Source organism: Bufo gargarizans, chromosome 4 (genome assembly GCF_014858855.1).
Source record: "Bufo gargarizans isolate SCDJY-AF-19 chromosome 4, ASM1485885v1, whole genome shotgun sequence".
NCBI classification, from domain to species: Eukaryota; Metazoa; Chordata; class Amphibia; order Anura; family Bufonidae; genus Bufo; species Bufo gargarizans.
This window is the reverse complement of record NC_058083.1, coordinates 40,176,344-40,203,974: the sequence shown is the minus strand read 5'-3', so window position 1 is coordinate 40,203,974 and position 27,631 is coordinate 40,176,344. Positions and strand designations below refer to the sequence as shown.

General features: G+C 44.2%; 1 protein-coding gene across 2 annotated transcripts in view; it reads right to left on the bottom strand.

The window, feature by feature from the left end:
- Window positions 1-27,631, bottom strand: part of LOC122934941 — a 47,360-nt gene that overhangs the window by 12,177 nt on the left and 7,552 nt on the right. The window contains exon 2 of one of the 2 annotated variants that reach the window (XM_044290618.1): window positions 13,806-13,853. The exons of the other annotated variant lie outside the window; for it this stretch is intronic. The gene's annotated coding sequence lies outside the window, so the exon portion shown is untranslated. The remainder of the gene's footprint in view (window positions 1-13,805; window positions 13,854-27,631) is intronic. 2 annotated transcript variants of the gene reach the window in all.

Here is a 27,631-nt window from a genome sequence, read left to right as displayed (position 1 = left end):
CATCATGGTGGACAGAACTCAACGTGGGAGATACTTCTACACCTGAGGAACAAATTAAAGGAGTCTTAAAAGTCATAAAGGAACAACATCAATCCTTCAGTAAACATCCTTCAGATTATGGAGAGGCAGTGTAATCAAGCACACCATCCCTACCAGTTCACACCCTCCAATTAAAGAAAGGTTCTGGCCTATACCACCAACGATGTACCAATCTGTGAAAAAGATAATCCAGGAGATGAAGGATCAAAAATCATCAAAGACAGCCATAGTCCATGGGCTGCACCTCTAGTCCTTGTCTGAAAGAAAGATGGTAACATTCGATTCTGTGTGGACTACAGGAAGATTAATCAAATTACCAAGGATGCCTATCCTTTACCAAGAATCGAGGAGTCCTTGACAGCATTAGGGTCCTCTGCTTACTTTTGTACTCTGAATTTGACCAGTGGATACTGGCAGGTACCTATGGCTCCTGAAGATTGTGAAAAAACTGCATTTACTACCAATATGGGCCTATATGAATTTAACTATATGCCGTTTGGACATTGCAATGCACCTGGAACTTTTCAAAGACTAATGGAATGCTGTTTAGGCCACAAGAACTTCTTGTTATTCCTAGATGATGTCATCATCTACTCTAAATCCTATGAAGACCACTTAAAAGATCTTGCAAAAGTTTTTCAAGTCCTCATCAAGCACTGACTCAAGATCAAACCCTCTAAGTGCTTCATACTGTGGTGATTTGCTCTGGTAGACAGGTTAGCGGATGCAGTATAGAGGCAAGGAACCAGGTTGTGAATCAAACTTCTGTGTTTTATTCACACTCAGCAAAACATAACAGTCTTGGTGCTTGTTCACACACAGCAAAAACAAAACAATGTTCACCTGGAATCCTAGGTGTCTGTTCACACCTGGCTAAATGCTCAGCCACAGAAAAGTTCACTGGCAGGCTTCCAGGCGACCTGCATGCCTGTTTGCAGTCTTCAGCCTAGAGGACTCCACAGCTTCACTGTCAGATGGAGGAAAATCCACACCACCTGATAGTGCTGACTGCTTTTATAAGCCTGCCAAGACCCGGCCTGGAACGTGGAGAGAAGCCACCCACCCAACACTTTGGCTGCTCCTAGTAAGAGCCGCCCCAGATCAGCTTTACAGCCATACTAAACAGCTGAAGTGTCAGACTGCAATCTGCAATAATGACACTTCAGGAAAAAAAATTCTCTTACCTCACCAAGGCCAGAAACCTCAGTGACATGTAACGGCCATCAATGATGGCCCCTTGTTCCTTCCTACACACCAGACCCTTTGTTCAACTCTGAGGGGGTGGACACACATTAAACAGTGTACCAGGGACAGGGCATCAGCGTTTCCTAGTAACCGGCCTGCTCTGTGTTCCACTGAAAATTAGAAATTTTGCAAAGACAGAAACCACTGGGTGACCCAGGCATTTCTGTCCTTGGCCTGGCTCATCCATTTAAGAAGGGAGTGGTCGGTCACCAGATGAAACTTTCTCCCTAACAAATATTAGCGGAGAGACTCGAGTGGCCACTTGATAGCCAGGCACTCTCTCTCCAATATACTATATCTAGTCTTGGCTAGAGTAAGCTTCTGGCTGAGGAAGACAACAGGTTGCTTCTCCCCATTGACCTCCTGAGACAGTACAGCACCGAGACCCACCTCGGAGGCATTGGTCTATACTATAAACTCCCTTTTGAAGTCGGGCGTCACCAAATCTGGAGACCCACACAGGCCGACATCAAAGTGGAGAAAGCCTTTTCCACCTGCTCATTCCAGTGGATCGTCACTGACTTGTGTCCCTTCAAAAGGCCTGTCAATGGTGTGGCCATTGTGGCAAAGTGGGGGACAAACCTCATATAGTATCCCACCATTCCCAGGAACAACTTTACTTGCCGAGTAGTGACAGGTTGGGGCCAATTCCGAATTGCCTTAATTTTGTTCACCTGAGGTTTGATAACTCCGTGCCCAATTACATACCCCAGGTACTTGGTCTCTTCTAACCCTACCGTGCTCTTTTTTGGGTTAGCAGTTAAGCCAGCCTCCCTAAGGGAGTCCACTACAGCCTGTACTTTAGGTAGGTGACTTTCCTAGTCGGTACTGTGGATAACAATATTATCCAGGTACGCTGAAGCATACCGATGATGTGGACGGAGTACAATGTCTATTAGCCTTTGAAACGTGGAGGGAGCGCCATGTAGACCAAAGGGTAATAACTTGTACTGATACAGCCCTTCTGGTGTGATAAAAGCCGTTTTCTCCTTGGCAGCCTCTGTCAAGAGTACCTGCCAGTACCCTTTGGTGAGGTACAGGCTTGGCCTAACCTCTCAATAAGCTCATCCACTCGAGACATGGGATATACGTCAAACTTAGAAAACTCATTAAGTTTGCGGAAGTCGTTACAGAATCGTAATGTCCCGTCTGGCTTGGCTATTAAGACTGGCCCATTCACTTTTTGACACCCAGATGTAACATCAGCTGCTGGCCCAGGTATCCCCCAAGAACATGTTGGTGGGCTAACTCCAACACGAGTTTCGATACGCCATGGGCACCACCAACTGTTCAATATGCTCACACCGTAGTTCATTTACCCGGTACAGCATCTCCTGTTGAACCACAAAACGGGGGAACATAGACAAGGCCCCCGGTTGTTGCGGCTCACCCTCAACTACTACCACATTTTCCCAGGCCCGAGATAGAGTCGGGTCCTAGTGCTGTACCAAAATTGTCTCCAGAGACATTGAGGTCTGCCAATTCTGGACCCGGCGGCAAATCCTCCACGTCTTCCAACATTAGATTCAGTGGGGTTGGCTCCCCCCTTCCCCCGCAGTGCCGGCTAACCCTACCGCTGGCCCTTCAGTCTCATGTTCCCAGGGTTCCAGTTTCCCCCCTGAGCAAGGCAATTCTATTGGGGTTGCTCCTGCCCCATGGGTATCGGTGGCTCTCGCCTAAGGCCACAGTGACGGGAAACCGGGGAAGTCTCTCCCAATTATTAGTTCATAATGTAACTTTGTGGCGACGGCCACCTCATGAGTCCAACTGCCGGCCACTGTAGATAGAGACACGAGGGCTGTGGGATAGTACTTTCAGTCTCCATGGATGCACACAATGCTGACTTTTCAGCCAGTATTCTCGGTGGGCCGCACCATTGCAGCTCTTACCAGGGACACCAGGCTCCCATAGTCCACCAGCGGCACCGCCAGGGTATCTCCCACTTGCACCTGGCACAAGTGACTATTATCTCGGTTGCACACAGCCTCCTGTCATACATCGAGGGCTGGTAGCCAAAGTTAGTGTCCATGGGTTCCACCCGATGGGGACAGTCGGCCCTTATGTGACCAGGCTCTTGACTCAGTATGTCAGGCTGCAGCCATTTTTGCAACCGGTGTAGCAGATCATAATATTGCGGTCTGGCGAGTTCAGCCAGGTTAAATTCCCACTGATGCGCCCTCTGGGCCCGGACCAATACATTCACCCCCAGTATGGCCAGAATCTCACCCTTTACGGTCGGGTAGTCGGCCGCTTGATTATCTGGTAAGTCGAAAAACACCTTCTGGGGTCCAGATGCCAGGAACGGCCCATTGGTCTCGGGGTAACTTCTCCCTCATGACCACCTTTTCGAACACTGCCAGATAGGTCTCGACGTCGTCCGTGGAGGTCATCTTAGGTATCGCCGCACGGACAGATTTCCGGGCATCATGGACGTTCTGGGATGCTACTGCCGCTTGTAACGCCATCACATGCTGTAATAGCAGCTGTTTGGTTTCCTGCTTCTGATTGTTAGCCTCCTGCTGCTGCTAGTTAGCCTCCATAAGGGCTTTCACGACTGCCTCCATTTTGTCAGGGGACATGGGTCGTAACCTTGTCGGCTTGATATAGGACATAAACTCGTGCATGAAAAAAATTAAAATAAAATTTCGGCCTTTGGGCCAGCCTCACTGCGTTTGCCCGCATCCTCCACCAAATGTGCGAATTTTCTCTGGTAGACAGGTTAGCGAACGCAGTATAGAGGCAAGGAACCAGGTGGTAAATCAAATTTCAGTGTTTTATTCACACTCAGCAAAACATAACATTCTTGGTGCTTGTTCACCATCAAAGGTCAAGGTAAAGAAGTCCTCAACTTCCAACAGCAGAGAAATCAAGAACCCCAAGTTGAGAAAGCAAGGTGGATCAAATTGCAAGCAGAGAGCAGAGTATTAGTTGAGCTACAAGTGTTCCTACAACAGCAGCCAAGGAGGAGACTTCCAGCCCCTCCAGTTCAACTGTGATTACATTCCTACATCATTTGGAGCTACAGAGCCAAGAGACTCATTGCTTTGATTATTTGCCATGCCCTAAGGACTCTCTAAAGACTCCTTTGTCCTTATTTTTCAAGTCATTTGCCCGAAGATGGACTTTGACGCAGTAGAGCCCTCCGTGATGTTCTACTACTATTATGCTTCATGCCCAGGGAACGGACTCATAAACTGTGAGCCTCCTGAGAAGTTTCCCTTTTTGTTTTACATTATGGACTATCCTGGTTTTTACTGTTTGCTGTACCAGGTCAGTGCCCCCAGTTTCCCAGTTACAAGAGAAACCGCGGCCCTTGTCACCCATTCTATATTGTGATGTTCATGATATACAGTCAGGTCCATAAATATTGGGACATCGACACAATTCTAAAATTTTGGGCTTTATACACCACCACAATGGATTTAAAATGAAACAAACAAGATGTGCTTTAACTGCAGACTGTCAGCTTTAATTTGAGGGTATTTACAACCAAGTCAGGTGAAAGATGTAGGGATTACAACAGTTTGCCTCCCACTTGTTAAGGGACAGAAAGTAATGGGACAATTGGCTTTTCAGCTGTTCCATGGTCAGGTGTGTGTTATTCACTCATTATCCCATTTACAATGAGCAGATAAAAGGTCCAGAGTTAATTTCAAGTGTGCTATTTGCATTTGGAATCTGTTGCTGTCAACTCTCAAGATGAGATCCAAAGAGCTGTCACTATCAGGAAAGCAAGCCATTGTTAGGCTGAAAAAACAAAACAAACCCATCAGAGAGATAGCAAAAACATTAGGCATGGCCAAAACAACAGTTTGGAACATTCTTAAAAAGAATGAACGCATCTGTGAGTTCAGCAACACCAAAAGACCCGGAAGACCACGGAAAACAACTGTGGTGGATGACCGAAGAATTCTTTCCCTGGTGAAGAAAACACCCTTTACAACAGTTGGCTAGATTAAGAACACTCTCCAGGAGGTAGGTGTATGTGTGTCAAAGTCAGCAATCAAGAGAAGACTTCACCAGAGTGAATACAGAGGGTTCACCACAAGATGTAAACCATTGGTGAGCCTCAAAAACAGGAAGGCCAAATTAGAGTTTGCCAAACGACATCTAAAAAAGCCTTCGCAGTTCTGGAACAACATCTTATGGACAGATGAGACCAAGATCAACTTGTACCAGAGTGATGGGAAGCGAAGAATATGGAGAAGGAAAGGAACTGTTCATGATCCTAAGCATACCACCTCATCAGTGAAGCATGGTGGTGGTAGTGTCATGGTGTGGGCATGTATGGCTGCCAATAGAACTGCTTCTCTTGTATTTATTGCTGATGTGACTGCTGACAAAAGCAGCAGGATAAATTCTGAAGTGTTTCGGACAATGTTATCTGCTCATATTCAGCCAAATGTTTCAGAACTCATTGGACAGCGCTTCACAGTGCAGATGGACAATGACCCAAAGCATACTGCAAAAGCAACCAAAGAGTTTTTTAAGGGAAAGAAGTAGAATGTTATGCAATGGCCAAGTCAATCACCTGACCTGAATCTGATTGAGCGTGCATTTCACTTGCTGAAGACAAAACTGAAGGGAAAATACCCCAATAACAAACAGGAACTAAAGACAGTTGCAGTAGAGGCCTGGCAGAGCATCACCAGGGATGAAACCCAGCATCTGGTGATGTCTATGTGTTCCAGACTTCAGGCTGTAATTGACTGCAAAGGATTTGCAACCAAGTATTACAAAGTGAAAGTTTGATTTATGATTATTATTCTGTCCCATTACTTTTGGTTCCTTAAAGGGTTTCTACCACATAGTTTTGACATAATTAGCTATCAGACACTAGCGATCCGCTAGTGTCTGCTCTACCAAACAATGCTATTATAAAACCTTGGTGTGCAGCTGTTTGCCTAAAAAACTAATTTTTATTGATATGCTAATGAGCCTCTAGGTGCTATGGGGGCGTCTTTTCAGCACCTAGAGGCTTGGTCTACTCACATAAAATGCCGCCCAGCACGTCCCTCCAGCCCGCCCATCTCCTCTGGAATGTGATCCTCTCTCTGAGCCAGCAGGCGAATTCTCGCACCTGCGCCGTGCGCGTCTGTATTCGGCGCAGGCGCAGTGACTGTCTTAACGCTCCCTGCGCCGGCTTCTCCACTGCGCCTGCGCCATCTGTTCCTCGGAGCACTCTGACGTAATCGGCGCAGGCGCAGTGGAGATGTCTGTGCAGGGAGCGGTCAGACATTCACTGCGCCTGCGCCGAATACAGACGCGCACGGTGCAGGCGCGAAAATTCGTCCACTGGCTCAGAGGGAGCATCACATTCCAGAGGAGATGGGCGGGCTAGAGGGACGCACTGGGCGGCATTTTGTGTGAGTAGACCGAGCCTCTAGGTGCTGAAAAGATGCCCCCATAGCACCTAGAGGCTCATTAGCATATCAATAAAAGTTTGTTTTTTAGGCAAACGGCTGCACACAAAGGTATTATAATAGCATTGTTTGGTAGAGCAGACACTAGCGGATCGCTAGTGTCTGATAGCTAATTATGTCAAAACGAGGTGATAGTAACCCTTTAACAAGTGGGAGGCACATATGCACCCTGTTGTATCTCCTACACCGTTCACCTGATTTGCATGTAAATACCCTCAAATTAAAGCTGACAGTCTGCAGGTAAAGCACATCTTGTTTGTTTAATTTCAAATCCATTGTGGTGGTGTATAGAGCCAAAAATGTTAGAATTGTGTCAATGTCCCAATATTTATGGATCTGACTCTATATGCCTAACCCAATTCTCTTACAACCAAACAAGAGAAATCACAGGAAGGGGTTAATGATATTGTGTATATGCATGCAAGCTCTTTTTAGTATTTTTCAGGTGATGCATCATCGTGGCAAGAGTGCATCGAGGACGACTTATGTTAAAGAAGGGGGGATGCAGAGGGGGAGGTTCTAACAAGTCTCCCAGGGCTAACTCCACCCTACACTCAGTGTGTGCACAGTGCAGGAAGAAAAAGGTCAGTGTGTGATGATGTCTGAGGACAAGCTAAACCTCAGCAGCCATTTTGCAGAGATATAAAAGCTACATGGTTAGTTCCATGCACCAGCCCATAAAAGGGAAAAGATTACAGTATCTCTAGGTAACCCAGAGAGGGAATGAGTATATTGACAATGGAAGGTAACTGTAATTTATCATACTTCAGACTCCTTTACATCAGGTGGAGAGATTCAAAGCTACAAGCTACCCACCATAATTAAAGACAAAAGGGCCAATTGTCTGAGTATAGTATTCCTAGAAGAGGATACAGAAGTACAGCATTATACAGTACAACAGAGATAGTTCATCTCTCCAACCTGGAGAAATAAGAGAAAGACTGATTGTCATAGAGAACGATTCCTTATGCAACTTCTGGAAACTAATGTCAATCACTGTGAAAGCTGCCTTTATGTAAATGACTGTTGCATACCTTCATGATCTGTGGAACAACTTCAGTAAAGTATTGGGAGTTTGTTTAAAGTTCTAGTCTCCCTTATTCTAGATCATAATTTTAACTACTACCACCAACATTTTCACCTAATGGTGCTGGCGTCACGAACCAGGGGCCCAGCCGGCAAAAGCACCATACACCAATTGAAATCAAGGACACCTCAACCAACATCTGGCTGGTTTTCCCTGCAACCGAGAGTGCCCCGGAGGATTTCGTGCTGTCTTCCCATTCACTGCACTGACGGCCCCAAGGGACAACTAAACTGTGAGTATTACTATCCTCGGCACCTTATCACTAGTACGCTCATGCGCGCATCCTCCATAGGGAGTCCCGACATGCACAGCACAGGAGGCAGTTATAGGATGAAACTGAGCATGTGCGGCCTTCTCAGTGAGCAGGTAAAAAAAAAAATAAGAAAAAAAACTGTGGCTATACACAATTTTTTATTACATCCAATTACAAAAGTATTCAGATCCAGGTGCTGGTTTAAAAGTTGTGGATCATTTTTTGTGGGACAACCCCTTTAATGTGAGTTACATGATGGGGTTACTTACTATTAATGTGAGGCACATGGAAATCAAACCATGTACATCCCATTAATACTAAGTACCTCCACCATTGATCTGATGCATTAACCCCATGTTGTCCATTATGTGAGGAAGTATTTGATGGGGCTACTATTATTATCACACGGTGTCATTAATTTAGGCTTCCTTGTGCTCAAATTAATAGTAAGAGATCCTATGAAGTACCTCCTCACATAATGGGCAATTGATCCTTTGCAAAAGCAAACACAGCTCGGTAACCTGGGGTTAATTTGTGGCTTTTTTAAGGTATCAAATTGGAATCGAGTATCAACCACAATGGAAATATCAGGTTTAGATGGGTTATTAGATTATGGAAACCTAAGAAAGACAGGTGGGGGTCATTGGCATACAGGTGGCCCTGAAAGACAAATCTGAGAGTTTGTTGAACATAGACTATGTGCAGAGAAAGAGAGGAGAGGACCTAAGACTGATTCCTGAAGAACCCCAACACCAATAGAAGAGGAGAAAAAGTAGAACCAGTGAATGATAACTGAATGAGTGGTCAGAAAGATAGGAAGAAAACCAAGAGAGAGCAGTATCCTGAAAACTTACCTAAACCTTTTTTTTAATAATTCAATAGAATTTGCGATAATATATTTTGAAAATGACCTGTTTCTGCACTTATTTCGCTCCCCTTCCTCTGCCCTGGTCATTGACTTACAAATTTAGCCCATTGAAGTCAGACTGAAACCAGACACAGCTGTAGCTACTACTGGGTGATTTATCTCTCTCCAGAGCTGGATTATCTGGTGAAATATTGTCTAGCTCTGAAGTGGAATAAATCCCTCTCTGGGTGCTGAATCTCCATGTAAGGATTTCATAATTCATTTTAGAGGCTTTGATCAGGGCGAAGGGATGGGATAAATTAGTGCAGAAGCAGGCATTTTGCTTTTAATAAAATATTTTACAAAGTTAATTATGAAAAATAAAAGTTTATGTAAAGAAGAGAAAAGGTTGGTGGTCTACTATATCAAATGCCACAGAGAGATCCAGGAGTATCAATAGAAGGCAGTTTCCATAATCAGGAGTTAAGGAAACCTAAAATATTCATCTTCACAATATAGATGGATTGGCCATAGACCTTACAGAGAAATTTCATGGTGGGCCGATATCTAGGGGCCCACCTGAGCCCTCCTCACGACCGGCAGTTGAAGGATGTTTTTTGTGCTGATGGGGGCAGTATTTTGTGATGGACTGTGGTATTTGGCTCTGTTGAGCTGGTATAATGCGCTGCAAAATGGTATTGCTGGCCCTGCCTACTTGTGTTCGCCTACCTTCCATCAATTTGAACAAAACAATAGCTGATCTTAGGGAGACCAGCTACAAACCCCTTTGCTTGGTTTTCCTTCCTTTGAGGGATATCTGGCTTTCACTGTGTTATAGACCCATAACTGGTGCTCCATGGTTATTTAGCATATTACTGTTTCCATAAATTTGGACATAACTACAAAAAGACCACTGTTAGTATTTTTCCAGGGCCACTTTAAGTTCCCCGTCCACCCCTGTATAGGTAACATAGAAAGGTACTGTACACTGACGCACTACAATAGATTCTGGGCAACGAACAGATCTGCCTGGCGAATACGTTTTGCTCTGGATTTACAGCTTAGGAACCTTCAGATACAAAAGGCCTAGCTTCTGGGACCTTTCCAAACACAGAGACACTTATAAATACACACACATTTTATGTAAATTTAAATAACCCCTTAAGGATGCAGGGCGTACCGGTACGCCCTATTTCCCGAGTCCTTAAGGACTCAGGGCGTACCGGTACGTCCTAACTTTAAATCGGGATTCCGGCGCCCAAGGGGTTAATCCGCACAGGATGCCGGCTGAAATCATTCAGCCGGCATCCTGTCACAATGCCAGGGGGGGTCATGTGACCCCCCCGTGTCGGCGATCGCAGCAAACCGCAGGTCAATTCAGATCAGAAACTTTTGAGTGCCTAAAATAAAGATTTTTAACCCCCCCCTGCACCCCTGCACGATTTTTTGCCGGCGGGTGGTGTGTCGCAGGCGGTGGGGGCGTTGCAGGAGGCGGGCGGTGCTGCAGGCGGGATCGCGATCCCCCGCCCGCCTCCCTTTGAAAATTCGTTGGCTTCTAGTGGGTATACCAGGGTGTCAGCACATTGCTGACACCCTGCTATAAACGGCTGACATCTGTGCAGATTTCAGCCGTTTAACCCTTTTCATACCGCGGTCCGTACGGACCGCGGTATGGAAAAGGTTAACTGTCATCGGTCAGGGAGCTCCCTCCCTCTCCATCGGGGGGCTGCTGTGCCTTTGCAGCCCCCCGATGGAGAGGGAGAGAGCCCCCCGACAGCCCCCCTCAGCCCTGTGCTTACCCTTCCCCATCTGCGAAGTTGTGGCAGACGGGGAAGGTTCCCATGGCAACAGGACGCCTTCTCAGGCGTCCTGCTGTCCATGGTGCTGAACAGATCTATGCTAAAGGCATAGATCTGTTCAGACAAAGTGTAAGTAAAATACAGTACAGTACAGTACAATATATATATTTTTTCCAGTTACTGTACTGTATTATACAGACATCAGACCCACTGGATCTTCAAGAACCAAGTGGGTCTGGGTAAAAATTTTTTTAAAAAAAGTGAAAAAAGTTAAGATAAAAAATAAATAAATTATCACTGAATAAGAATTAAAAAAATAAAATACTCTACACATATTGGGTATTGCCGCGTCCGTAACGACCTGATCTATAAAACGGTCATGTTACTTTCCCCGCATGGTGAACGCCATAAAAATAAAAAAATAAAAACTATGTTGCCCACCTTACTTCCCAAAAAAGGTAATAAAAGTGATCAAAAAAGCATGCATGCCAAAATAGTACCAATCAAACCGTCATCTCATCCCGCAAAAAATGAGACCATACTCAAGATAATCGCCCAAAAACTGAAAAAACTATGGCTCTTAGACTATGGAAACACTAAAACATGATTTATTTTGTTTCAAAAATGAAATCATTGTGTAAAACTTACATAAATAAAAATAAAGTATACATATTAGGAATTGCCACGTCCGTATCGACCGGCTCTATAAAAATATCACATGACCTAACCCCTCAGTTGACCTCCAAAAAAAAAAAACGGTGTAAAAAAAAGCAATTTTTTGTCATCTTACGTCACAAAAAGTGTAATAGCAAGCGATCAAAAAGTCATATGCACCCCAAAATAGTGCCAATCAAACCATCATCTCATCCCGCAAAAAATGAGACCCTACTCAAGATAATCGCCCAAAAACTGAAAAAAAAACTATGGTTTTTAGACTATGGAGACACTAAAACATTTTTTGGGTTTTAAAAATGAAGTTATTGTATAAAACAGATGAATGTTGTAAATAACAAAAAAAAAGTGCCAAAAAAGGTATTTCTTGTTACCTTGCCGCACAAAAAGTGTAATATAGAGCAACCAAAAATCATATGTACCCTAAACTAGTACCAACAAAGCTGCCACCCTATTCTTTTTAAAATGGGGTCACTTTTTTGGAGTTTCTACTCTAGGGGTGCATCAGGGGGGCTTCAAATGGGACATGGTGTAAAAAAAAAACAGTCCAGCAAAATCTGCCTTCCAAAAACTGTATGGCATTCCTTTCCTTCTGCGCCCTGCCGTGTGCCCGTACAGCAGTTTACGAACACATATGGGGTGTTTCTGTAAACTACAGAATCAGGGCCATAAATAATGAGTTTTGTTTGGCTGTTTACCCTTGCTTTGTAACTGGAAAAAAAATATTAAAATGGAAAATCTGCCACAAAAGTGAAATTTTGAAATTGTATCTGTATTTTCCATTAAATCTTGTGCAACACCTAAAGGGTTAACAAAGTTTGTAAAATCAGTTTTGAATACCTTGAGGGGTGTAGTTTCTTAGATGGGGTCACTTTCATGGAGTTTCTACTCTAGGGGTGCATCAGGGGGCTTCAAATGGGACATGGTGTCAAAAAAACAGTCCAGCAAAATCTGGCTTCCAAAAACCAAACGGCGCACCTTTCACTCTACGCCCCGCTGTGTGGCCGTACAGTAGTTTACGGCCACATATTGGGTGTTTCTGTAAACGGCAGAGTCAGGGAAATAAAGATACAGTCTTGTTTGGCTGTTAACCCTTGCTTTGTTAGTGGAAAAAATGGGTTAAAATGTAACATTAGGCAAAAAAATGAAATTAGCAAATTTCATCCCCATTTGCCAATAACTCTTGTGCAACACCTAAAGGGTTAACAAAGTTTGTAAAATCAGTTTTGAATACCTTGAGGGGTGTAGTTTATAGAATGGGGTAATTTTTGGGCGGTTTCCATTATGTAAGCCTCGCAAAGTGACTTCAGACCTGTAGTGGTCCCTAAAAATTGGGTTTTTGTAAATTTCTGAAAAATTTCAAGATTTGCTTCTAAACTTCTAAGCCTTGTAACATCCCCAGAAAATAAAATATCATTCCCAAAATAATTCAAACATGAAGTAGACATATGGGGAATGTAAAGTCATCACAATTTTTGGGGGTATTACTATGTATTACAGAAGTAGAGAAACTAAAACTTTGAAATTTGCAAATTTTTCCAAATGTTTGGTAAATTAGGTATTTTATTATGCAAAAAAATTTTTTTTTTACTTCATTTTACCAGTGTCATGAAGTACAATATGTGACGGAAAAAAAATCTCAGAATGGCCTGGATAAGTCAAAGTGTTTTAAAGTTATCAGCACTTAAAGTGACACTGGTCAGATTTGCAAAAAATGGCCAAGTCCTTAAGGTGAAATAGGGCTGAGTCCTTAAGGGGTTAAAACACAACAAGTAATCCATTTATGTTATGGAACAAGCACCATACACAGTCACCTCAATTACAGCACAAGGCTAAGTATTGCACATTGTCTATTCAAATCAATGGGAGAGAGGAAGAAAGCAGCACTTCATAGGAAGGACCGTTTGAACTGTGCAAAAGCCCTTGTAGTAGAGCTCCTCACCTGGGAAAGTTGTTCTGGGGGCACAATACCCAATGCAGGCCTGTAGGGAGTTTCTGGGATATGATGCACCCAAGCTTCTCCCTCCAGGCACAGCATTCTGGGTTGAAGATGCAAAGAAGAAGAGAGAGAGTGGGATACAGCAATGGTGCAACCGAGGTAAGTCCAGAAAACTCTGTATTGTTTAAGTGGTTTCTTTATTACAGTTTTTTACAGGTGACATGTTTCGGACCGGACCGGCCCGTTGATCAGACCACATACAGCATAATCACATACAGGGAAGTATTTGACATTTAAAGTGACATTTTGGTGGTAAGAACAGAAAGGATGGGGTATGCAAATGAGGAGCAGGTAAATAAATAATTTCATACAATATAAAAAGTGAAAATTGGATAAATTTATGTTTAAAACAAGAATATAACTAGATAGAAAGATGCATCTGTAGAATATAGACAAATAACTAACTAACTCATAATATTGCCTACTCTATAATGTACTCACAAAAAGCCCCGTCTTGCTAGAAAGTGGCCACAAGGGGTCAGTGAAGTTCTGTTCAGGAAGAAAGAGAATAGATGGCAAATACAGTATAAAAAGGGAAGACAGTGCTGTAAACTTCTAAACTTAAAGGGGTTTTACAATAACATACAATGAAGGCATATCGCTATATGCCCCCATAGTCTGATAAGCGGGTCCCAGAGGCATCTTCAGTGAGAACGAAGCAGAGAAATGAGCCGAAAATAGCCGAGCCAGCATCTGCCCCAAAGAAATGAATGAGAGCAGTGGCTGCGCGTGCACGGTGCGCTCCCATTACTTGTATGGGAAAAGTGCTTGGTGGTGGATGAACCCCAGGAAATCCGGGGTCCCAAGCCACAGCTCTCCCCACTCCATTCTCATTGTAGGTGCAGGTCCCAGAGGTGGGACCCGCCCCTATCAGACAATGGGGGTGAAGGGTTAAATAAAATAAGCTATATGATCTGTATGAAGGACAGGATGTTGGGTGACATCATACTAGAGGGTGAATATGTTTACATTAGCCTTATTTCCATATAAGGAATTGTGTCTACTCAGCACTATTGCAATGTGAGCCACAACTGTTTCCTGTATGTATGTATGTATGTATGTATGTATAAGAGGCTGTATTCTCAGAATAAACTCAGAGCTGTTTCTGATACCATACTGTGTGTGTGTGTGTCATTGATAGCTCTCAAGTAGTCTGTCCTTGGGAATGAAGGAGAAATCAGGGTGCATACAGAGGCAGATCTCTTTCAGCTGGAGGCTCTGTCCGGGAAAGAACATACAGGAATTCGGTAAGTACGGAAATGTCCTGCCTTTAGGACTGGGTAGATTCCGTTGCTTTCTGAAAAAACTCTGTTGTTTCTATCTTGAATCCACTTCAGACACACTGAAAGCAATAGTATCTATCTTTAGGCAAGATAGACTATAAATAGACTACTGGCCAAGTCTAAAAGATAAATTCTTTAGGGAAGGATTTAAAAGAGGAATTCTTTTGGGAAGAATTTAAATATTGTCTGCACCCTGGTTTCTCTTGTCAGCCAATTTCTATTGCTTCTTATATGTCACTTTCTTATGCTTTCTTTTATGTTATGATGTTATGAAGCATTAAGTAATTTTATTTTATGCTAAAGGTAAGCAGCAAATGATATTGTGAAAACTGTACTAACTTTATTGTGTGTGTCCTGGAGAACCGTAAGACGCCCCACCACTCTGGCGAGGGAAACCCGCTAACCCAGAAACTGGTGAAAGCAAGTGACGGTTTTAAGGGATCATACTAACAGACAGTTGAGAAGGAAGTTGAGCATAGACATAAGTCCTCTATACCCAGTTGACAGGAATTGTCGGAGCCTTTATGGTTCAGTACAGCCAGTCCTGGGGAGAGTTCTGCTCTGCCTCCGTATCAATTAAGTTATAAGAAATGGGTGCAAAGCAAGGAAAGGTCTCTACACCCCCTCCGTATGTAGGAGAAACATGTGAGCATTATTATAGTGGTCCAAGAGAGAATGCTGAGCCCTCAGTGGGAATTAATGGGATACTGACCAGATCTTATAAAACTCCTCCTCTCTCGATCCAACATCCATACAAGCACCAGTCAATGTTCACACACAGTTTTAGGATCATTCCTAATTGTCCTGTGAATTTATTAGGGAGAGATTTGTTTGTTCTGTTAAGGTTGCAGTTGGGGATTAGCAAGACGGGACACCTACATGTCACATCCTCAGTTATGCCCATTCATGTACTAAAGGGTAATTGTTTTTTTATATTTGGAATGCCAAATACTGACCAAGATGTTGGCCTTATCTCTTGTATACCATATAAGGCAATGCCTAAGCCCGGCGCTGCACCTGTTTATATTAAAAAAATACCCCCTTTCTCCAGAAAAAGAAAAGGGGATTGAGTCTATGTTGATGGAATTCCTAGAGGCAGGGGTTATTGAGGAAATTTCCCCCCCCCCCTATAATACACCTATCAACCTAGTGAGAAAGGCAGATAATACCTTTAGGTTTGTCCAGGATCTTAGAGCGGTAAATGCAGAGATCATACCCATAGCCCCTGTGGTTCCAGACGTACCATCTCTGTTATCAGCTATTCCTGCCCATGCAGAGTTTTTCTCTGTTGATTTAAATAATGCATTTTTTTCTGTCCCAGTTGACAAGGAGACACGGCCACTCTTTGCCTTTACATTTAAATTTCGCCAGTATACTTGGTGTAGAATGCCTCAGGGTTATGTAGACTCCCCAGTAGTCTACTCCATTGTCCTCCAAGTTACACTGCACCCTTGGACTGCCCCTCATGGTTCTGTCCTTCTACAATATGCGGACGATCTCCTCATATGTAGTTCTACTCGGGAGGTCTGCCAGGCAGACTGTGTTAGTTTATTACTGTGGTTATGTGAATGTAGTCACAAAGTTTCTAGGAAGAAATTACAATGGTGTATGAAAAGTGTTGCGTATTTGGGCTTCGTTCTCAGTAAAGGTGAGAGGAAAATCAGCCATGCCAGAATTACCGCCGTACTGGGTCTGCCCCGCCCACAAACCAAGAAAGACATGTTGACCTTTCTTAGCATGATTGGTTACTGCCACCAATGGATTGCTGATTGTTCCTACTATGATAATATTCTGAGACAAGCCACTAATAATGATTTGCCTGACTTCAATAAATGGTCTGATGAAATGTTACAAGCTTTTAGTCATTTGAAATGTGCAATGGTTTCCAGTCCTGGTTTGGGCCTACCCGACAATGGCATGATGTTTCACTTTTTTGCCAGGGACAATTGTAAAACCATAGTGGCAGTCCAGGCGCAAGATCATGGAAGCAAATTCCTCCCTGTTGCTTTTTTCTTAAAAGTGGTTCCCTGATGCCTGCGTGTCACCGGAGTTTGGCAGCCTGTGCTATGGTCGCTGAGATGGCCACGCCTATCACCCTAGGTCATCCCACCACTCTACATACCTCACACACTGTTCAGGCCCTATTGAAGAACATACATACACAACATATGTCAGCACAAAGACTGAGTGGATATGAAGTTTTTTTGCTATCTAATCCTCAACTTGATATCAAATACTCAGCACCCACATTCGGTCCAATGGCTTTACTGAATGCCCTGCTTGGCTACAAGGGAGAGCAGGATGATTTGCCTCCTCCACATGCATGTACTGAACTTATACATGAACATACCTTTCCTAGGCCTGACTTACAGTCCACACCCATTGAAGGAGCACCTGATACTTTTGTGGATGGATCCTGTTCCCGCCCTAATGACAACACTTATCATGCAGGATACGCTGTGGTTCAACTCCCTGATGTTATACTGGAATCAAGTCCTATACCTTTTCAGTCAGCCTAAGCAGCTGAACTGATTGCCCTCACTAGAGCTTGTTGTCTTTTTGAGGGGAAAGATGTAAATGTATACACCGATTCCAAGTATGCCTTTGGGGTTGTGCATTATCATGGGGTAATCTGGCAGAGGAGAGGCTTCATAGCTGCAGATGGCAGGCAAATTTCACATTCCACCCTAGTACATGATCTCCTGGCTGCCATCGGGAATGCCCTAGCTGATCAGGCAGCAAAAGAGGCTGCTATTAGAACGGCAGCAACAGTTCAAATGCCCTCCCTAGTTCCATACATTACCCTTACTGACAATCTATTGCTAAGCCTCCAGGATTTGGCTACCAGTAGTGACAAAATAGAATGGCAGTCGGTAGGTGCAGTACAAGACGCTGATACGGGTCTTATCTGCAAAGAGGGGAAACCATTTATTCCAGTTGCAAGCGCCCCGATTTTAATTGCACAATATCATGGTCTTGGCCATTTAAGATCAAATTGAACGAGATGTTGCTCGTACCTCTCCTTTCTCTCCACAGTAACCTACACATCCTTTCCAACCAGGAGACGTGGTGATAGTCCAGCGCCTGGCAAAGGGACGAAAACAGACTGAGTTCCCGTTTGGACCACCCACCCGAGTGGTAGCAGTCACCAGAACAGCGATTCTCACAGAAGAGGCTCCAATCTGGATTCACGCTAGCAGAGTAAAAAGGGTCTCTGAGGCTTCTTCTCCGGTGAAGGACAAAGACAAAGAGAGTGAAGGGTCCATTCACACGTCCGTTTTTTCTTTCCTGATCTGTTCCGTTTTTTGCGGAACAGATCAGGACCAGATCTGGACCCATTAATTTTCAATGGGTCCTGGAAAAAAATCGGACAGCACAATGTGTGCTGTCCGTTTCCGTTGTTCCGTTCCGCATGTCCGTTTAAATATAAAACATGTCCTATTCTTGTCCGCAAAATTCGGATCCTGGTACAATACAAAGTCAATGGATCCGCAAAAAACGGAAGACATTCGGATGTCATTCCGTATGTCATCCGTTTTATGCGGAATCCGTTCCTGGAAACACATAACAAAATTTTTTATTTATTTTTTTTTTCAATTTTTTTTTCAAAGAAATCCAAACAACTTTATTTGATTATTGAACTTTATACATGTTTCCGTTTTTTGCGGATCCGCAAAAAACGGATGACATACGGAAACATTTTCAGGAACAACGGATCCGCAAAAAACGGACCGAAAATCGGGATATAGGAAAATACTGACGTGTGAATGTAGCCTTAATGTGACTGCAGCAGAGACTTGTTTTACCTTTTCCCAGGATATGACTTTATATTGTGATAGTAGAGACATAAAAAGTGGATTACCTAAGAATAGTGTATATGTTTATATTGACGACACCTGTAAAAAGAATATTAGGCTTGCTAGCTCCCTGAATAATTCCATGAGTTGTAATAAGACCATTGTGACTCCCAGTTTTATCTATAATATAATGCTCCCTAAGGGATGTTTTTTGTCTTGTGGTAACAACACTTGCAATTACATTCCAGCTAATGTTATTGGAGGACCCAGTGCGTTATCCCGGCTGACTTTGGCCCTTCCCAGTCAACCCCCTATCAGGAGAGCTTACAGATCGGTTACCAAGACTTTATCAGAAGACTGTGACTCTACTTTACCCCTTCTCAGCCGTGCAGAATATACAAGTTTGGGCGCCTCTATATTAGGAGTGCCTGGACTGGCTATATATAATACTCGTACTATAAATTCTTTTGCATGTGACTTGGCTAAATCTCTGAATCATACCTCTATCGCCTTATCAGACATGCTTTTTGATCTACAAGGCGTAAGAGGAGCAGTGCTAAAAACTAGATTTTGATTAATCCTCTTGGTGGGACTGGTTATTGAGCTGGCTGCCGGATTTGAGTTGGTTAAGAACATTATTTATCAGTATTATAATTATAATTGCTTCCTTGATTGTCATATGTTGTTGTATACAATGTATCCCTTACCTCATACAAATTTCTGGTGTAATGTGTCCAAAACCCACAGATCCTGGACAATCATATGCTACTTACCTCTCTATGAGAGAAAGAAGATAAGTCATATTCATGACTTAAGAGGGGATTAAAGGGTTAAATAGAATAAGCTATATGATCTGTATGAAGGACAGGATGCTGGGTGACATCATGCTAGAGGGTGAATGTATTTACATTAGCCTTATTTCCATATAAGGATAAGGAATTGTTTCTACTCAGCACTATTGTAATGTGAGCCACATCTGTTTCCTGTATGTATGGATGTATGTATAAGAGGCTGTATTCTCAGAATAAACTCAGAGCTGTTTCTGATACCATACTGTGTGTGTGTGTGTGTCATTGATAGCTCTCAAGTAGTCTGTCCTTGGGAATGAAGGAGAAATCAGGGTGCATACAGAGGCAGATCTCTTTCAGGCGGCATACCCTAGAGATATGCCTCCATTGTATGTGATGGGGATACCCCTTTAATATTGATTGTCCGATGTTAATATTATTATTTCTACAGGACCTTTCAGCAACCTCCAAATGGGCTGATGGAACCCAATTTATACATCCAGTAATTTTCTCTTCGCTGGAGACTTCAAAGAGGTTATAGGTGTCTGATAGTGTTGAGCCACATGGGGCAATATTCAAATTTGCGATATTCTGCGAATATTTTGTACAATATTCGCGAATTTGAAAATTCGGTATATTCTACATTCTTTTTTTTACTTGAAAATCGGCAAGGTAATGATCGCGTAATATGCAAATATTGCACAATCAATACAGGCGTGGGTCATCGTCCCACAAGCAAGCAGCAGGGAGGAATCATGTGTTCAGATGGAAAAAATGCCGAATATTCAAAAAACAAATATATATTCACTATTCTAAATATTCGCGAATTCTCGAAGTTCTGTCACCAGAATTTCACTTTTTTAACCCTTGCCACAGCTCCCTAGCATGCTTACAGTTAATAAAAATGTTACCTCTGGCATCAATCCTGGACTTATATAACCATCAAAAACGATCTTTATAAGATATGCAAATAAGGGCTCGCAAGTGCCCAGGGGCCGCGTTACTCTCTTAGTTGCCCTGCTTGCTCAGCCTTTTCATTGCGTCCCCCCGCCCCTTCCTACCCTCCGCCCGCCCATCCTTTCCCTCTGACCGCCTTTCTACTAACTTGTTATTCTGCCGATATTCCGCGCCTGCGCACTCATTCCTTTGGCCGGCGCATGCGCACTGCGATGCCCATTCCCTGCATTACAGTAATTAATGCGCATGCGCCGATGGACCGCCTCCTTTGTTGCGTTTTTGCATCGTTAGCCGGCGCATGCGCAATAGTTACTGTGATGCCGTACAAGGAATGGGCATCGCAGTGCACATGCGCCGGCCAAAGGAATGAGTGCGCAGGCGCGGGATATCGGCAGAATAACAAGTTAGTAGAAAGGCGGTCAGAGGGAAAGGATGGGCGGGCAGAGGGTAGGAAGGGGCGGAGGGACGCAATGAAAAGGCTGAGCAAGCAGGGCACCTAAGAGAGTAACGCCGCCCCTGGGCACTTGCTAACCCTCATTTGCATATCTTATAAAGATCGTTTTTGATGGTTCTATAAGTCCAGGATTGATGCCAGAGGTAACGTTTTTAGGAGCTGTGGGAAGGGTTAAAAAAGTGAAATGCTGGTGATAGACTCCCTTTAAAAATTTAAAAACATAGACAAATCTATTGTCTATTCTACAGAGTAATTATAAAAAGCCCTGTCTTGGTAGAAAATGTCCACAAGGGGACAGTAAAGTCCTATTTAAGGAAAAACAAGGCCAATGACATCACTGTACATTGGTCGCATTGGCCTAGATGCAACTCACCCCCATTAAAATCAATGGGGCTAAACTGCAGTACCAAGCACAGCCACTATACCATGTATGGTGCTGTACTAGGAAAGTTGCCAAGAGCCTGCATTGCTCACAAGAGCTTCTGTGAGCATGGTGGCGCCCTGAAACAGCTGACTGATATATATCCCGGGATTTGGACCCCCGCTGATGTAATAATGATGACCTATCCTGAGTAGGAAAAAGTAAGAAAATTAGGCTACTTTCATACTTCTGTTTTTGCCTGATCCGGCAGGGATCAGCAAAAACGCTTATTGATCAAATACATTTTTTAAAAGTGTAAAAAACATTTTTTAAGATTATTTCTTCAATGGATCTCCCATACCCCATAAATTGAGTGCCTGTCCGCCACTACATATATATATATACATTTTCCTTTGACTAGGGTGAGTCATTTCGGGCAAAAGCATCTGTTTCCATCAGTATCGGTAGTGAGCCGCCTTTTTCTTCGTTTTCTTATAAAAATGAACAAGGCTTGGATTGCCCCTGACTTCTAAACTCCACCAGAGGAATGCGGCGGAACATAAAGACACTCAAAATGTGGCTTTTAAGGTGTATTGAATACACTGTATTCCCATGCACCTCTTCCACCACTAAAAAGGGTATATAGTTCAATCTCTCTTTTCTCGTCCTTCTCCATCTTATCAACATGCTTATTAGGCTGCCCTTGCTCCTAATGTTTTAGAGGGTCAGCTCAGCAGCGGGCCCTCACCCATAATGTTTTAGAGGGTCACCAACAGGCCCTCACCCATAATGTTTTAGAGGGTCAGCTCAGCAGCAGACCCTCGCCCATAAAAGTTTTTAGATGGTCAGCTCCGCAGCATGCCCTCGTCCACAAATTTTTTTAGATGGTATGCTCTGCAGCAGGCCCTCGCCCACAAATTGTTTTAGATGGTCAGCTCGGCAGCAGGCCCTCGCCCATAATGTTTTAAATGGTCAGCTTAGCAGCAGGCCCTCGCCCACAAATTTTTTTAGATGGTCAGCTCGGCAACAGTCCCTCACCCCTAATGTTTTAGATGGTCAGCTCAGCAGCAGACCCTCACCCCTAATGTTTTAGATGGTAAGATCAGCAGCAGGCCCTCTCCCCCTAATGTTTTAGAGGATCACCAGCAGGCCTTTGCTCCTAATGTCTTTTAGGGTCACCAGCAGGACAGCAATCATAATTTTTCAAGGGTGCGTATGATGCCCTCCTTTATGTGTAATAAAAGTTGTATTGGAGTGCCGGTTCCTTGTAATTTTTGGAAGCCCTTTCCCTTGTGCATAGGCTGTAGGAGTCCCACTACCTATACCACAATATGAATGAGGCCCTCCTTTATGTGATATACAGGTTGTATCGGAGTGCCTCTTGCTTGTAATTTTTGGCAGCACTTTATATACAAGTAAATATACAGGAAAGATTATTTCCTAACAATTTTTTTTCCTCCGTCTAAAATTGATTTTATCTTTGGTTTGGTGCGTATTTATGTCAGTCTGTAAAAGTGGCGTACTTTCCGGACAACATCGTTCCCAGCAGCGACCTGGGAGTCTAAGATGCATCCAGACATCCTCCCTATGCTGTCCCCGAACCATTTCAGTGGTGTTTCCATCAATTTCTGTCCTTTTACTATGAACCAGACACCCTCTTCAGAAAAGGGGGTGCCTGGTTTAATGCTCTGGTTCTCCCATTGACTTCCATTGTGCTTGAGTGCTCGGTAGATCACCCAAGCCTTTCGAGGTGTTCTACTCGAGCACCGGAGCACTTTGGTGCTCGACCAACACTATTGGTTACATCTAGGGATGAGCGAACTCGAACTGTATAGTTCGGGTTCGTACCGAATTTTGGGGTGTCCGTGACACGGACCCGAACCCGGACATTTTCGTAAAAGTCCGGGTTCGGGTTCGGTGTTCGTCGCTTTCTTCGCGCTTTTGTGACGCTTTCTTGGCGCTTTTTGAAAGGCTGCAAAGCAGCCAATCAACAAGCGTCATACTACTTGCCCCAAGAGGCCATCACAGCCATGCCTACTATTGGCATGGCTGTGATTGGCCAGAGCACCATGTGACCCAGCCTCTATTTAAGCTGGAGTCACATAGCGCCGCCCGTCACTCTGCTCTGATTAGCGTAGGGAGAGGTTGCGGCTGCGACAGTAGGGCGAGATTAGGCAGATTAACTCCTCCAAAGGACTTGATTAACTGATCGATCTGCAGCTGTGGATCATTGAGCTGCTGATCCTCAATTGCTCACTGTTTTTAGGCTGCACAGACCGTTTGTCAGTCTCATTTTTCTGGGGTGATCGGCGGCCATTTTGTGTCTTGTGGTGCGCCAGCACAAGCTGCGACCAAGTGCATTTAACCCTCAATGGTGTGGTTGTTTTTTGGCTAAAGCCTACATCAGGGTGAAGCTGTCACACCAAGTGCATTTAACCAGCAATAGTCTGTTCATTTTTTGGCCATATACAAAATCAGGGGCAAGCTGCGCCTGTCACCAAGTGCATTTAACCCTCAATGGTGTGGTTGTTTTTTGGCTAAAGCCTACATCAGGGTGAAGCTGTCACACCAAGTGCATTTAACCAGCAATAGTCTGTTCATTTTTTGGCCATATACAAAATCAGGGGCAAGCTGCGCCTGTCACCAAGTGCATTTAACCCTCAATGGTGTGGTTGTTTTTTGGCTAAAGCCTACATCAGGGTGAAGCTGTCACACCAAGTGCATTTAACCAGCAATAGTCTGTTCATTTTTTGGCCATATACAAAATCAGGGGCAAGCTGCGCCTGTCACCAAGTGCATTTAACCCTCAATGGTGTGGTTGTTTTTTGGCTAAAGCCTACATCAGGGTGAAGCTGTCACACCAAGTGCATTTAACCAGCAATAGTCTGTTTATTTTTTGGCCATATCCCAGTCTAATTCTGTCACTAAATCCATACCGGTCACCCAGCGCCTAAATACTAGGCCTCAAATTTATATCCAGCTAAATCTGTCCCTAGTGCTGTAGCTGGGCGAGTTATTTAGTGTCCGTTCAAGCACATTTCTTGTTCTGGGTTGAAATACAATTCCCAATTTAGCAATTTCATAATTTAGTGGTTCCTGCTATATCAGAGCTATTTGAAATCTATCCCAAAAAGGGTATATAATATTGAAGGTGCACATTGGGTCATTCAGAATAACTTCACACACACCCGCTACTGTGTATTTCCAAGTCTAATTCTGTCACTAAACCCATACCTGTCACCCAGCGCCTAAATACTAGGCCTCAAATTTAAATCCCTCTAAATCTCTCGTTACCCACCGCTGTACTGTTGTTGCTGGGCAAGATATTTAGTGTCCGTCAAAGCACATTTTTTGTTCTGGGTTGAAGTACAATTCCCAATTTAGCAATTTCATAATTTAGTGGTTTCTGCTATATCAGAGCTATTTGAAATCTATCCCTAAAAGGGTATATAATATTGAAGGTGCACATAGGGTCATTCAGAATAACTTCACACACACGCTTCTGTGCATTTCCAAGTCTAATTCTGTCACTAAATCCATACCGGTGACCCAGCGCCTAAATACTAGGCCTCAAATTTAAATCCCTCTAAATCTCTCGTTACCCACCGCTGTACTGTTGTTGCTGGGCAAGATATTTAGTGTCCGTCAAAGCACATTTTTTGTTCTGGGTTGAAGTACAATTCCCAATTTAGCAATTTCATAATTTAGTGGTTTCTGCTATATCAGAGCTATTTGAAATCTATCCCTAAAAGGGTATATAATATTGAAGGTGCACATAGGGTCATTCAGAATAACTTCACACACACGCTTCTGTGCATTTCCAAGTCTAATTCTGTCACTAAATCCATACCGGTGACCCAGCGCCTAAATACTAGGCCTCAAATTTAAATCCCTCTAAATCTCTCGTTACCCACCGCTGTACTGTTGTTGCTGGGCAAGATATTTAGTGTCCGTCAAAGCACATTTTTTGTTCTGGGTTGAAGTACAATTCCCAATTTAGCAATTTCATAATTTAGTGGTTTCTGCTATATCAGAGCTATTTGAAATCTATCCCTAAAAGGGTATATAATATTGAAGGTGCACATAGGGTCATTCAGAATAACTTCACACACACGCTTCTGTGCATTTCCAAGTCTAATTCTGTCACTAAATCCATACCGGTGACCCAGCGCCTAAATACTAGGCCTCAAATTTAAATCCCTCTAAATCTCTCGTTACCCACCGCTGTACTGTTGTTGCTGGGCAAGATATTTAGTGTCCGTCAAAGCACATTTTTTGTTCTGGGTTGAAGTACAATTCCCAATTTAGCAATTTCATAATTTAGTGGTTTCTGCTATATCAGAGCTATTTGAAATCTATCCCTAAAAGGGTATATAATATTGAAGGTGCACATAGGGTCATTCAGAATAACTTCACACACACGCTTCTGTGCATTTCCAAGTCTAATTCTGTCACTAAATCCATACCGGTGACCCAGCGCCTAAATACTAGGCCTCAAATTTAAATCCCTCTAAATCTCTCGTTACCCACCGCTGTACTGTTGTTGCTGGGCAAGATATTTAGTGTCCGTCAAAGCACATTTTTTGTTCTGGGTTGAAGTACAATTCCCAATTTAGCAATTTCATAATTTAGTGGTTCCTGCTATATCAGAGCTATTTGAAATCTATCCCAAAAAGGGTATATAATATTCAAGGTGCACATTGGGTCATTCAGAATAACTTCACACACACGCTTCTGTGCATTTCCAAGTCTAATTCTGTCACTAAATCCATACCGGTCACCCAGCGCCTAAATACTAGGCCTCAAATTTATATCCCGCTGAATTTGAATACAATACATTGGGCCAAATAATATATTTGTTGTTGTGGTGAACCATAACAATGAGAAAAACATCTAGTAAGGGACGCGGACGTGGACATGGTCGTGGTGGTGTTAGTGGACCCTCTGGTGCTGGGAGAGGACGTGGCCGTTCTGCCACATCCACACGTCCTAGTGTACCAACTACCTCAGGTCCCAGTAGCCGCCAGAATTTACAGCGATATATGGTGGGGCCCAATGCCGTTCTAAGGATGGTAAGGCCTGAGCAGGTACAGGCATTAGTCAATTGGGTGGCCGACAGTGGATCCAGCACGTTCACATTATCTCCCACCCAGTCTTCTGCAGAAAGCGCACAGATGGCGCCTGAAAACCAACCCCATCAGTCTGTCACATCACCCCCATGCATACCAGGGAAACTGTCTCAGCCTCAAGTTATGCAGCAGTCTCTTATGCTGTTTGAAGACTCCGCTGGCAGGGTTTCCCAAGGGCATCCACCTAGCCCTTCCCCAGCGGTGAAAGACATAGAATGCACTGACGCACAACCACTTATGTTTCCTGATGATGAGGACATGGGAATACCACCTCAGCATGTCTCTGATGATGACGAAACACAGGTGCCAACTGCTGCGTCTTTCTGCAGTGTGCAGACTGAACAGGAGGTCAGGGATCAAGACTGGGTGGAAGACGATGCAGGGGACGATGAGGTCCTAGACCCCACATGGAATGAAGGTCGTGCCACTGACTTTCACAGTTCGGAGGAAGAGGCAGTGGTGAGACCGAGCCAACAGCGTAGCAAAAGAGGGAGCAGTGGGCAAAAGCAGAACACCCGCCGCCAAGAGACTCCGCCTGCTACTGACCGCCGCCATCTGGGACCGAGCACCCCAAAGGCAGCTTCAAGGAGTTCCCTGGCATGGCACTTCTTCAAACAATGTGCTGACGACAAGACCCGAGTGGTTTGCACGCTGTGCCATCAGAGCCTGAAGCGAGGCATTAACGTTCTGAACCTGAGCACAACCTGCATGACCAGGCACCTGCATGCAAAGCATGAACTGCAGTGGAGTAAACACCTTAAAACCAAGGAAGTCACTCAGGCTCCCCCTGCTACCTCTTCTGCTGCTGCCGCCTCGGCCTATTCTGCTGCTGCCGCCTCGGCCTCTTCCTCCGCCTCTGGAGGAACGTTGGCACCTGCCGCCCAGCAAACAGGGGATGTACCACCAACACCACCACCACCACCTCCGTCACCAAGCGTCTCAACCATGTCACACGCCAGCGTTCAGCTCTCCATCTCACAAACATTTGATAGAAAGCGTAAATTCCCACCTAGCCACCCTCGATCCCTGGCCCTGAATGCCAGCATTTCTAAACTACTGGCCTATGAAATGCTGTCATTTAGGCTGGTGGACACAGACAGCTTCAAACAGCTCATGTCGCTTGCTGTCCCACAGTATGTTGTTCCCAGCCGGCACTACTTCTCCAAGAGAGCCGTGCCTTCCCTGCACAACCAAGTATCCCATAAAATCAAGTGTGCACTGCGCAACGCCATCTGTGGCAAGGTCCACCTAACCACAGATACGTGGACCAGTAAGCACGGCCAGGGACGCTATATCTCCCTAACTGCACACTGGGTAAATGTAGTGGCAGCTGGGCCCCAGGCGGAGAGCTGTTTGGCGCACGTCCTTCCGCCGCCAAGGATCGCAGGGCAACATTCTTTGCCTCCTGTTGCCACCTCCTCCTTCTCGGCTTCCTCCTCCTCTTCTTCCACCTGCTCATCCAGTCAGCCACACACCTTCACCACCAACTTCAGCACAG